Source organism: Anas acuta, chromosome 4 (genome assembly GCF_963932015.1).
Source record: "Anas acuta chromosome 4, bAnaAcu1.1, whole genome shotgun sequence".
NCBI lineage: Eukaryota > Metazoa > Chordata > Aves > Anseriformes > Anatidae > Anas > Anas acuta.
This window is the reverse complement of record NC_088982.1, coordinates 5,502,272-5,514,627: the sequence shown is the minus strand read 5'-3', so window position 1 is coordinate 5,514,627 and position 12,356 is coordinate 5,502,272. Positions and strand designations below refer to the sequence as shown.

At 43.1% G+C, this 12,356-nt stretch overlaps 1 long non-coding RNA gene across 1 annotated transcript; it reads right to left on the bottom strand.

Annotated features, from left to right (window-relative positions):
- Positions 1 to 4,605: 4,605 nt before the first annotated feature.
- On the bottom strand, positions 4,606 to 11,888 carry LOC137855445 (uncharacterized). Its single transcript, XR_011095732.1, has 3 exons — positions 11,773 to 11,888; positions 7,367 to 7,913; positions 4,606 to 4,740 (listed from the first exon to the last, which is right to left on the bottom strand). It is a non-coding gene; the product is annotated as an uncharacterized lncRNA (long non-coding RNA).
- Positions 11,889 to 12,356: the final 468 nt, after the last annotated feature.

Below are 12,356 nucleotides of genomic sequence, written 5' to 3'. Positions count from 1 at the left end.
AAGGGGGAAAAAAAAAAGAAAAAACATCTATAACTTGGTTTGAATCAGGGAGAGGTTTCATCTTTCCCTTTGACAAGGAGGATCAGGGTAGCAGCTTTCCGGTGCAGCTCAGAAACAAAATAATGCTTTTGCCTGTCTCCCTGGGCACCGAATGCCTGGCACATGTCTCTGAGCAGAGCTGTCACCATATACCTGGTCTCACAGGTGCCAGAGATGTCCCATAGTCACTATTGCAGGACAAGATAAAACAAGCAAATGAATAACTCACCACAGTGAGCTCTCTGCAATTAGCACCCATCTGGAGCCATGGGTGGCCAAAAAATTGATGTTCTGCTGCTCTCTGGCCTGCAGCATTCAGCCCCTACACCCCGTGGGCAGGTAATTGGACTCCAACGCCTTTTCTTTGAACTGTTTGCTGTAGTGCTGGAGGATTTTGTTAGATGTTTTATCTTTTATGTATCATTCACATCATTTTGGCGGTTTTCCCAACATTGCAGTGATATTTTTTTGAACTTGTTTCTGATTTTTCTTATTTTTTAAAAAAAGAGAATGCTCCCTGCTGGACCTGAATTAGGAACAGCTCTTCCTTTAAAGTACTTAGAGATGAATTTTAAGGGGTAGAACAGAAGTAGAGGAGGGAGTTACACCTGACTTCACAAGACAAAGAGCAGTGTTGTAATATTCCTGTTTGGAGCATTGCAGAAGCCTGTTTAAGCTGTTGATCTGTGTTTGGGAGGGAAGACCATTTATTCAGCAGAGAGACATAGTAGGTAGAAAGGAAAAGATAGAAGAACTGTTCCCATCTCTTTGTGAAAAAACAAAGCTAGTCCTGTGAGGAGGAAGGGAAAAAAATCAGGGAAACTCTTGCTGTCTGCAAGCAAAGAAACCAAAAAGGTAACCCCTTTTCAATAAACTCTTTCACTGAGAGGTGTACGGACAGCTTCATCCTCCTTGGGGAAACATCTCCATGGGACGAAGCCATGGCTGCTCTCAGCAGCAGTTTTACAGCACTGGAAACTCGCGGGGTATCTCGGCCCCACAGATGATTCAGACTGCTGAGTACTGAGATGCTTTCATTTCAGGAAGTGCTATGAAATTAGGCTTTTCATTGCGACATTGAAATACTCGGGGAAAATCTATTAAGGCAGACCTAATTCAGCTGTGGGACTGGGTCAGCAGGCAGCACAGCGAGGAGAGCAGGAGACTCTAATTTACACAAACTATCTACCATGAGCAAACACACCAGGGGTGACATTTAAATGGTCTCTTTACTCTAGCTGTGTTACTGAAACCAACAGCATAAAAAAAAGCAATTTGTGGATGATACTAAACTAGGGGGAGAGTCTGATGTGACAAGTGACAGAGTGGCTGCCTAGGGGAGCTGGATTAATTTGAAGGCAGCCTAATTGAAACCCCATGAGGTTTGGCAAGGGGAAGCTCAAAGCTCTGTGCTTGGGGTGGAGAAACCAGCCGAGAGCTGACTGTCCCAAACCAGCCCCAGTGGAGAGGACCTGGGGTTAATGAGAGACACTGGGTAAATTACAATCCAGAAATCCAGATCAGCCAAGCAAGGGATGCTGTTATCCCCTGGGGCTGGTGCTGCTGAAGCTGCATCTGGAGGATGGTGCCTACAGCTGGAGAGGGACACGGAGGGGATCCAGCAAAGAGCACATCCTGGGAGGCTCAGGCTGTGTGTTAAGGAGAGCTTTGCTCACCAGGCAGGTGGTGCAGTCCTGGGAGAGGTACCCAGAGAAGCAGGGCAGTCTGTCTAGGAAGGTTTCAAGGCTCAGCTAGATGAAAGCATGCCCGAGAGGATCTGTGTTACTGATGGTCCTGTTTTGGGCATGAAATTGGGCTGAGACCTCCAGAGATCTCTTCCAGCTAACTTTTCTGTGACACCGTGAAGAAACTGGAAAAGTGATCTGTAAGTTTTATCCCGTGAGTGACACTATAAAGTGCTGTGCTAATAAATTTTTATATTTAAGCAGCATTGCCAAGGCCCAGGGATTTTGCATGAATTAACGTTTGGCTGGGAGATTTGATGGCTTGAAGCAAGACTGCAGGGCATTAAGATAGTTGGTCACCGGTTTCCCTGGAAGTGCCCAAGAGTGAAGTAGTTGCTGCAGTTGGAAGAATGTGTTTTAAAAGGTACTAAGTTTTGGAGTTTGTTGTCATATTTTATTTTCTTTGCTGTGAAATAACTCCTGAGGAAACGGATGCATCAAAATGAAGTATCAAAATGATTTTGCAAAAGGTGGCAGGGAGCCAAGCAGGGAAGTGGAAATGCCTCAAATGGTTAATGCCAGTGATGGAAGAAAGTGATTTGACAAGGATTATAGGAGATTTCTGCATGCTCGCTGCAAGAGGTCATCTAATGTGATTGATGCTCTAGCAAAATTTTAAAAGGTTGGACAAATGTAGCCATTAGCAACTTCAACCAACCTTGAAATGTTATTTGCAGAAATTTATATCAAGTTTCCTACATTTATTCGTAAACAGATTTTATTTTTTAAAATTATTTTGGTTGTCATTCAAAATGATTCAGTGATGTTTTCAGTGAGAAAGCTCTGTTGTGCACAGAAGCACAGAAGTTTACTGCAATAGTGGCTTCTTTCAGGAAGCACTATTCTGAATCTTTTTTTTTTTTTTTTTTTTTTAAGTTTCTTTTCCTTGAGCTTTTCTGTGCGTAGATCTGAGCTGGAGAGGAAATTGCAGAAAATCACTAATTAACTTTGTAAAACCTGTCCAGTGAATTTGTGCTTTTCATTCTAACAAATGTTTGAGGAGAGTTGGCATGTTGCAAAGCTGGGAGGCTTAGCTGCAGAGAGACAAATGAGATAATTATAGCCCCTACTAGCTCTTTCTGGTACAATGGTTTTGTTCTGGGTCAGGGGCTACGTGGCCACGTGCCCTTTTTCTGTCTCTTCCTGCCTTCTGTCCCTCATTTCTGGGTCAGGATTGTGTCTGGCCTTGTAGGAAGTGTTTATTTAGGAGTAATAGGGGGTATCTTTCCAACCTCACTTACATAAATTACAGTGGTGTTTTACACAGCACACCAAATACTGTATTTTTGTTGGATTATCTTGGATTTGTCTGTGAGCAGTCTGTCCTTGGAGTCCTTCAAATATACAATCAGTAGCTATATGCTTGAGCTGGCTTTCCAGGTTGCATGCGAGTTTGACAAGAGGATCGAAGCTGAGACTAAATGAAACAGAGCAACTTGGGTCTGGTATGGGGAACCCAAGAAACACAGGTAGTTGTTCGTAGTTGCAACAGCTTGTGATTGAGCACAGTGGATGTTTCTTTCCAACCACATGTGCTACGATGGAAATCAATAATGCTTTAGAGACCTGACTCGTTGGTAAGTTGGAGAAGCCCCTCCCAGCACCCCAGCTTGGCATGGTGCTCTGGTCATGAAGGAGGGACTCAGGCAGTGCAGGAGGTGCTACCAGTCAGACCTGTGCTTTCCAAATGAACCAGCCCCTTTGTTCAACATTCATTCGCCATTTCCACCTGAGAAAACAGAAGCCAAAGTGGATTTCTTAATTTGTTCTCTAGTGCTGTCAGTCACGGCAGGACCTGCACACCTGCGTGTAGCTCTCCTCCCAATTATTTCAGCATTGCCAGATGCATGGTGAATGTTTTCCTTTCTTCTCTTTTCTTTTGCAACATCAGGTGCTGATCACTTCTGGAGTCAAAGTCCTAACTTGATGGACTAGTGATCTGATCTGATCTGACAAAGCCTTGCCCCCATTATTTCTGCCTGATGCTATTTCCCTGATAGAAATAAATCATTTGTCATTTTCTGAAAATCTACACATTCGTCCCCAGAATTTTGAAGCTAGCTCTAGTTCCTTTGCTGTTGTCTCAAAGTGATCCTTTTTGTTCCCCATGGATTGTAATTTTCTGCTACTAAGATAAAGTTGAAGACTAAACCTCTTTCTTTCTTCCTTCCTTTTAATTCCCCAGGACAGATGCAAAAGATTCCCTTGTCCTGCTCTGTTGTTTTGCTATTACCTTGTGCAAGATGAACATCCTAATAGGTACATAGGATTTGCTGTAACAAGTCAGCATATTTGTTTATACAATTCCCAGAGGAACACAAAACCTCTTGAAATGTATATCCTTTTTTGTACTTCAATATGGGATTCAAGAATAGAGTTTGTGTCACTGCAATGTAACTAGAGGATGTATGTGAACCAGACAGTAACTGTTAAATAGTCTGTGAAGCCTCCCATGGAAATCTTCACTGTAAATCACCTTAAATTAATCAGGACAACAACATGCACAAGGGTGACATATTTATGGATGTTTAATGACCATTATTTTGGGACATAGCTTTACCATGATGTAGTGTCATATGCCTTGCAGCCTATAAAGTACAAAAGACACAAGAAGCCCACAGCGTGATCCATTTCAGCCCCTCTTCGACCTCTGGTTAACTGTGCAGGAAAGCCTCAGCACACAAATGTGCAGGTAGCACCCGGAGCAGCCTCTGGGTAGATGGGACATTTCCTTCTGTCTGCTGCAGCACAGGACTCTGCCCTTGGACACATGGAGCGTGTTGTGTCGTCTATTCACAGAGGTAACAATTCCTGTGATCACTGCACACCAGGGATGCTTTTTGCCTTGCTTTTGATCAGTCTTATACAAAACTCCTTATGGTGTATCCCCTTTGCCTTCAGCATTGTATTCTCATTTTTCACTAAACATTAAAGTCTTTCATGCTGATTCCAATACCTATGGGAAATCAAATGTGTAACTGTTCTCTTGCATTGCTTACAGGAAAAAAAATCAGACTTCTATCTATTGCCAGTACAACTATATTGAATATTTATTGCAACTTTGAGAGCTGATCCTTTTTTCCTAGACCCCCAAATTAATTTCTTCCTCTTCTAATTGATTTTATTCTTTCCAGACCTCCTTCCTACCCATCTACAGATGCCCTCTTGTCTTTGCTCCATGCCTTTCATGAATGCTATGGAACATCAGCTGGAATCAGGTGGTAGCAGTAGGCTTCTGTAAAACCAAAAAGCCACAAGAGTTTTGGAATTGGAAGAGCATGGTTGGGGCAGGATCAATGCCCACCTGCCTTGCTCTTATATCAGACTGAAATACCCATATTAACCACTTACAAGAGACAAGGCATGGGCTCAGAGGAGCCATCCTCATGCTCTGATTCCTTATCTTGTTCTTAAAGCAGCTTCCCTCTGCTTGAATTCCAGAAGATATCAGCCCTCCCTTTCTGTTTGCTTCTTGAATTGTTCTTCTGCAAAACTTTTTGATAAATATCTTCAGGCTGGACTCCTTTTAGCTATCTTTTCTCTATTGAACTAAAGATGTACTAAAATAGAAATTCCACCTGCTGTTGCCCAAGATGTGGATTTTACTTTGGTAACAGTGCGTGACAAGTAAAATAAAAATAAAGCATAAACACATACAGGCACGCCCACAGATGTAACACCTTGGTTCTGCTCAAGTTGCTGTGCTTTGTTTTGGACAGAGTGTACAAATTAATGGACAGGTTAATATCATGTTTCTGTTTGCTTAACAGCAGGGTTGCTTGTTGTGGCGTTTTCTGTGGCTTGAGCATGCTTTCTTTCCAATGTGGACCTTGTTTAACTGCTTTATGTACCTGTCTATGATATTCAGTGTTGTGGATATGCATATCATTTACAGAAGAAAATGACTGCTTTGGAAAAAATAAGCACAAAACAAAAAATAAAGCAAGATCCTAGTGGCATGGGCAGCGTTGCTAATAAATTGTCAAAGTATTTTCTATTCTTTTTAGCAGCCAGTTGGAAGCAGGGCTCCTTTTCACAAAGGCAAAGGGGAACACTTTGTCCTGCTAGACACTCTTCTCAATACCCCTAAATAAACCTTTCTTAATGACAATGGAGGAATACTGTACTTACGTGCATAAGAACTCCTGCTTTTACTCTCTCTCGACATCTTCAAGTGTTTTCTAGCCTGTCTTGGATGGCAGAGACTGGGAAGCAAATAAAAGAGGTCAAAACAGCATGGTTCTGTCAGCTGGATGAGCTGTGGTTTTGATCAAAACTTTCTCCTCTCTCTTATTAATTTAAATAATTACAGCTGAGTGTTGAGCAGAGATTTGGCTTATTTTCACAGTTTGGGAACAGGGAGTGAAGCACACCGGTGTGTGAGTGATGCATGTGTGGGTTCATGTATGTGTTGTGTGCATAAAGGTATGCTCATGTTTGGTTGGACTTGGCATCAAGCATTTGCTAAATAAGACCTGACAAGTTGATGGCTTTACTTTCTCTTCCCCAAATTGCTCTGTTATGTCAAGTTGCAAGATGTCATATGAATGATAAACATGAAAAAGTACCCTCCATACAAGCCTAGAGGAATAAATTAATGAGCTATAAACAGCAAACTAATCATGAACGCTGTTTTGGGCATCTGAAGCCTGGATCTTCACATCCAAAGCCACCAGCCTGAAGCTCTTGAGCTAACGGCAAATCTCTAACGCGTTGCAGCAGCAGGTTTCCTCTCCTTGCTTATCAGCCACATCACACTCAAGGGAAATATCAAGTTAGAAGCCAGGAACAATCATAAAGTTTCAAAAGCAATATAAACCCTTCTGCCTGGTTGTGTAAACTGCAACGTGAGGATAGCTGTCCTACTAAAATATGGGTTGGGAGACCAGCAGCTAGTGCAGATCTCTTAGGGCTCTTCTCTGCTACAGCTCCCTGTTGTGAAACGGGGTGAGCATTTCTGTTTCCATGAGCAGAAGGGTGTTACAGGCCAACATTATACCTCTTAATGTTGTCAAGAAAGGTGAGACATCCCTAGGGAACAGCACACATCCCGGTGCATGTGCTTCCACTTACCTCTAAAGTGACCTGGACTTGATCCTACTGCTGTGATCACATTAAACTAGCTGGACCACTGGCAAGATGCATGAGGACACCTTTCTGTGCTTTAGCACGTCATTTAATCACTCTTCCCATGCAGCCTCCCACATGGTAGTGCTCTGTACCTACCTCAGAGGCTATCAGCTGGAGTAATTAGTTCATGTTCACTCAGGAGTCTGAATAGGGAACAGGCTGTAATTCTGATTGCTTCTGATCCATTAAACTGAATTTTAAAATTAAGCTTTCTTTTCTCTCCTCTCCCTGAAGTTGTCAGTGCAAATAGCAAAGCATTTCATGTCAGCTCTTTGTATGGCTGTGCAAAGGAGCATTTCTAAAAGGCCGCTGGCTGGGGCTTGGATGTTCTCTGGCAAATACCCACGTTTTACCTCAAGGCATCCACAAGAGCGGCAGGGCAGCCAGATCCAAAGAGACAGCGCTGGCTTTGGACCAGGCAGGCAGTGCCACTGAACTTTTTTAAAACTTACCGATGTCTGAAAATGCGACGGTAACCTCGCAGAAGAGAGCAGATGACACTCTGCCCCAGATGCCTCAGTCAAGGGCTTTGGATGAGAAACGTTTTATCGAGAGAGTGCCCTGTGCCTTAGCTGAGAGCTGCGGTCCGTCCTGGTGAGAACTTTTGGGTCTTACTCAGCTCAGGATGCTGCTTTAGTTGGCAGGAGCAAAAGCAAATCCTAGGTTGGCAATCAGCTGGCCATTACCTTCTTCTCCTCCTGCCTGTTTGTGGTGGTGGTATCAGGACACTTGCTGAAGACAAGCTCCATTTCTCTTTAACACCTTCCAGGTAGGCTCCAGTATAGCTGCTGGTTTTATTCAGGCAGGACAATGCAGCCCCTTGGAATGCTAAAGCATTCGCACAGGCTTGCGTGATTGGAAGGATTGTTTCTGAGGCCACAAGAGCAAAACCTCAGATGTTTAAAGACTCTCTTTGCAGGGTGTTTTCTGTCATCTGCAAAGAACTTGCTCTTTGATTTCCTTTTTCCCACCTTGCTCGGGCATTGTTGTCAGGAGACTCTGCAAATGTCAAAACCATTATCAGTCACAGGCAAGCAGGCTTTTAATTGAACTTTTATTCTCCTGTCTAACTTGCTGAACTCCAAAGAAAAGGCTACGACGCTGGCATGGAAATGGCCTTTTGGAAGTCACTGACTGTTAAAAGTAAGTTATTTAAAAAAGAGTTATGTAAGTAATGTATTTTTCCCCATTCAGACCTTTCTCCATTTGTATATATATATATGTACAAGTAAGTGCATAGATTTTTATATATTCATAGTATCTGTTTGTGTTTACTTACATATATAAAAATAAAACATAGGTCTAAGTGTTAGAATATATCTTCCCCCTCACAACTTCACTCAGGCATATAGCATCTCCCAGCTCATGAAGCATACTGTTACCTTGTGACAGGAGCCCACAGAAAATAAATAAAAAATAGGAAAAAAAAAGTGTGAAATAACAGTCTTGTTTGATGCCTTGTGCTGTCTCCATCCTTCTTTTTTATCCTTTGTTCACATTGCTTCCCTTCTCCATCTATTTTGATCGAAACATGACAGGCAGACCTGATATTCAGCTGCCTTAGTCCATAAATGTCTCTTTGGATGATGCTGTGCTCCAAACAAAATTCAGGGCAATTGGAACAAATATCCTGAGTCCATTATTAGTCTTTCTGCTTTATTAGGGCATTTTTTCCCCTTTGTGTCTCCCAAAGTGATTATCTCCGGTCTCGTCAGGTCTGCTTTGGCTTCAGGAGTCTACTGGATTCAGCTGGATGGCAAATGCTGTTTTTGCCATTAATCACCCAAACGACTGTGAGCCATTAGATCTTCTTCTGATTTATTTCTGGCATGCTGTCTGACTGTCCAGGCTCTGTGCTTTCATATTCTGTCTTTCATTCCACAGGAATCGCAAATGTCTTACAAAGAAATAACCTAATCCTGACCATTTAGGAGCTGAACTCTGTACCCAGGTTTTCTTTGCATCTCTCTCAATAGCCTCTCTTCCCCTTCCACACAATGTAACCTGTGCTGAACTCATTTTTAATAGCACGTAACATGTTCACAGCTAAACAGAAAAACCTGTGAAATACATCTCATTTTATATCCTATTCAGACTTGAGGTCACGTCTGTAAAAAGGCTGTTTTGGGACACTCAAGTTCAAGCAGTCTCTGATTTGTATTGTATTCATATTGAGTGGAGATATTTGCCATTTCCTGTGGTTTCCAGAAATAGGACAAAGTGAGGTTGTCAACTGAACGTGGCTTTCGGATGCTGAGAGGCTGAGTCTTGCAGAGCCTCCTTGCAGAAGGTCATAAAAGGCAGAACTGACCTTCCTGCTTTTGATCCTGTGCAGGTGTGCCAGACCTGAGCTGTTGCTTTTATGAAGAGCAGGTCTATTAATCTAATCAAAAGCAACTGCTTGGTCCCAGCTTGTTCTCGCACAGCTTCTCTGAAAACAGGGGCATCACTATTAGTTTAATCCCTCAGGCTCCTTTGCCCATGACCATGGTATTACCTGCTCACATCCTATGGTTTTTATAGTATCAAGAAGCATGGCAAATGTCTGATGGGCTGCCATTAATAGGATGTAGGAGGAGAAGGGACACTTCCAAGACAAAGATGCTTTTTGGTACCCATGGGAGCTGTTTTCCACCTGTGCAGCAAGGTAGTAAGCTGGGAATTTGCACTTTCCACCACCAGATGTTGAAAACTCAGTGGAAGTTGGAGAGCCCATGTTGAGTGGGTCTGGTGGCAGCTGTTTGGGAGTGGCAGAGGGGAGAGCAGACCAGGCGAGAAAGCACAAAGATCGCAGCACAAACACCATAGACCTGGGATAGGTCTCATATTGCCTGTCTATCCTTAGAGGTTTCTCTTTCAGGAGCAAACCCTGGACTCCGTAGGAACTCACCAGGAAACCACACAGATTCGGTTCCTGCTGTTCCTCGTGTTTTAGCAAGACCCCATAGTTTTCAAGGGAACAGCTCTAGACTTAACCTTCTGTGGATGAAGCCAGCAGCCTGATCTTCAGCTTTCCCTCTCCACTCTGATGAAACAACCTATATCTTGGAGCACAGAGTCACTAACAAGCAGCCAAGGGCAGGAAAATGGCTGGCAGTCAGCTCCCAAGCTGCAGCATCGTTGCCGGTAACAAGAAGTAGTTCTCTCCCATTGCTCCTGGCGTGCTATGAAAAGCAAGAGTTAAGAAAGGTCATGCACGTGGATTTTCTTCATCTGTGCTCCCCACAAACAATAATTAAAGCTTGACGTGTACTTTAATTAGGCTCCTCGCCTTTTCCTAGGTTGCAGTTCATGAAGGGTTTTTCAGTTTGCTGTGGGTAACCATAGCTACCATTCATGGGGAAGAGGCAGGGAGGAATATTAAATATGCCTCAGTTCTGTGTAAGAGCTCTGGAGCTCCTATAACTTACATGGACTTTTTTTTTTGATATCTTCACTAAAAATCTTTCTATCACTTGATGGCAGTAGAGTTATAATATAAATTTATAAGTACTCATGCTGCATAGATGCATTGAAGGAAAAAAACACAAAACACCTTCATATTTATGTTTGTCCATATATTTTTCTATGGTCTCTGTTTTGTATTATGTTTTAAAAAGACATAAGGCATAGGAAAGCCTTGTGTTTCCAGAAAGGATTAATGCAGAGGATATTTCATTCATTTGCAACCATCATAAATAACAGTTGGTACAACCAAATATCCCCTAAATTTCTTCAGCTGTACTTCCAGACTCTGCAAAAGTAAAATCAACTTTCTTATTGCATTTTAACTTCCGTGCATATAATTTCCTTTCTGCTGTGAGTACTGTGGCAGAGGCAGCAGCTCCTGTAGTTATGAGCCTGTGAGTTTCACGCTACTGGAAATGCTTCTGCTTGCTCTTTTACGGTCAAAATACATATTAAAAGCAACAATTCTGATATTGAGTTACTCTCAGCTCTCATTTCCTGAAATTCAGATAAGTCCCCAACAAACAGTGAGACTTTGCTATATAACCAACAAATGACAAAGTCTTCTTTCAGTAGTTCTCTCACAGTCCAGGTGAAAATAATCTTGGATAAAATCAAGACCATCCCCAGATATCCATTCTTCCTTGCCCTGGAAGGTGTATCAGGGCATACCTTGTTTCACAGTATAACCAAAATCTGGCTCTATCCCTCATAGGTAAGCCTCCAAACCAGCTTGTGTATAATACTGCACTGGAGATGCAGCAGTGTGAACTTATTGCCAAATAGCTAAACACTAAAACATGAGCTAATTGCCCAGCCTGTCTTTTTTACCCAAGTGACTGGCATGTGTTACTGACTTCGTTACCTGTGGCAGTGAATCCAGTGCCTACCTTGCCAGAACCAAGCCTTTATTTTGCTGTGTAGATGCTGACATCCAGTCCTCCGTGAGCTGGGAAACATTCCCTCTTCTGGAGTTATGAGCGTACGATTTTATGGGCTGTCCAAATCTCCTTGCACAAAAATTGCACTGCCTTCCAGAGGAAAAATACCTCCCTATCCCACTGCTGATCGCTCCTGGATGCTCGTATATATTTACAGTACTATGAGGTTTCAGTCAGATCAAGCTGTTTTTTTCCCTCTTTTTCTTTTTTTTATTTTTTTTTATTTTAAACTTCTAGTCTGAAAATGCTTTGGAAAAGTATCTGCCAGTTGCACAGCTGCAACATTGCTCTGCACAGGGCACTGGTGGCCAGAAGCATCAGAGTCTTGCAGAGAGCAGCAGCATGTCATGATAACACCTGTCTGCAGTTTTGGGACCCATGCAGACCAAGGCCCCCTTTGAGAGTTTTCCCCAGGCACAAGGATTTCAGCACTTCTTCCTGCTGCTCAGCAATGCTTTTGCTTTGCTTACCCTTGCAGATGTTGTTTTGGCATGGCTGTACCCAAGCACCTCACTGCAGAAGCAGGGACACAGAGCCAGGTCTGCTCTTGCAGGCAGGGCACCCCAGTGAGCCCTCCCTCTCCCCATGAAGGTGCTCCAAATAGCATTTCTTATGCTTTCCTTCCCTCACGAGTCTCTCTGGTTTGATTAATATTTAATCCTTCCACCTGCTGGGACAACTCGACCTGGGGAAACCAAGAAAACCTTGTTCCAAGCTGTTAGCAGCCTGCTGAGCAGCTGCCTGGGGAGGTGGAAGACATGGATTCATTTCTAAATCAGGCAGGATGGACTTGAAAGTATCTCCCACCACAGCCACATCTTAGATATAAATGGATTTAGGACTTTGGCTTCTTTCCTCCACCTCCACAACTCAGAGAGAACACAGGTGAGACCTAGTTGGTAAACAGTCAGCACCATCCGTTCCCTCTTCTAAACCCTGTTCAGGGATGAAAAACCCTTTAGCAGGGCCCTTTACCCTGAGGTTTTGGCTTCGCCCTTGAGGACAGGAGCTCACCCAGTGTGCAGAGCCCATGGCACCCCCTTTGCATGGTGTC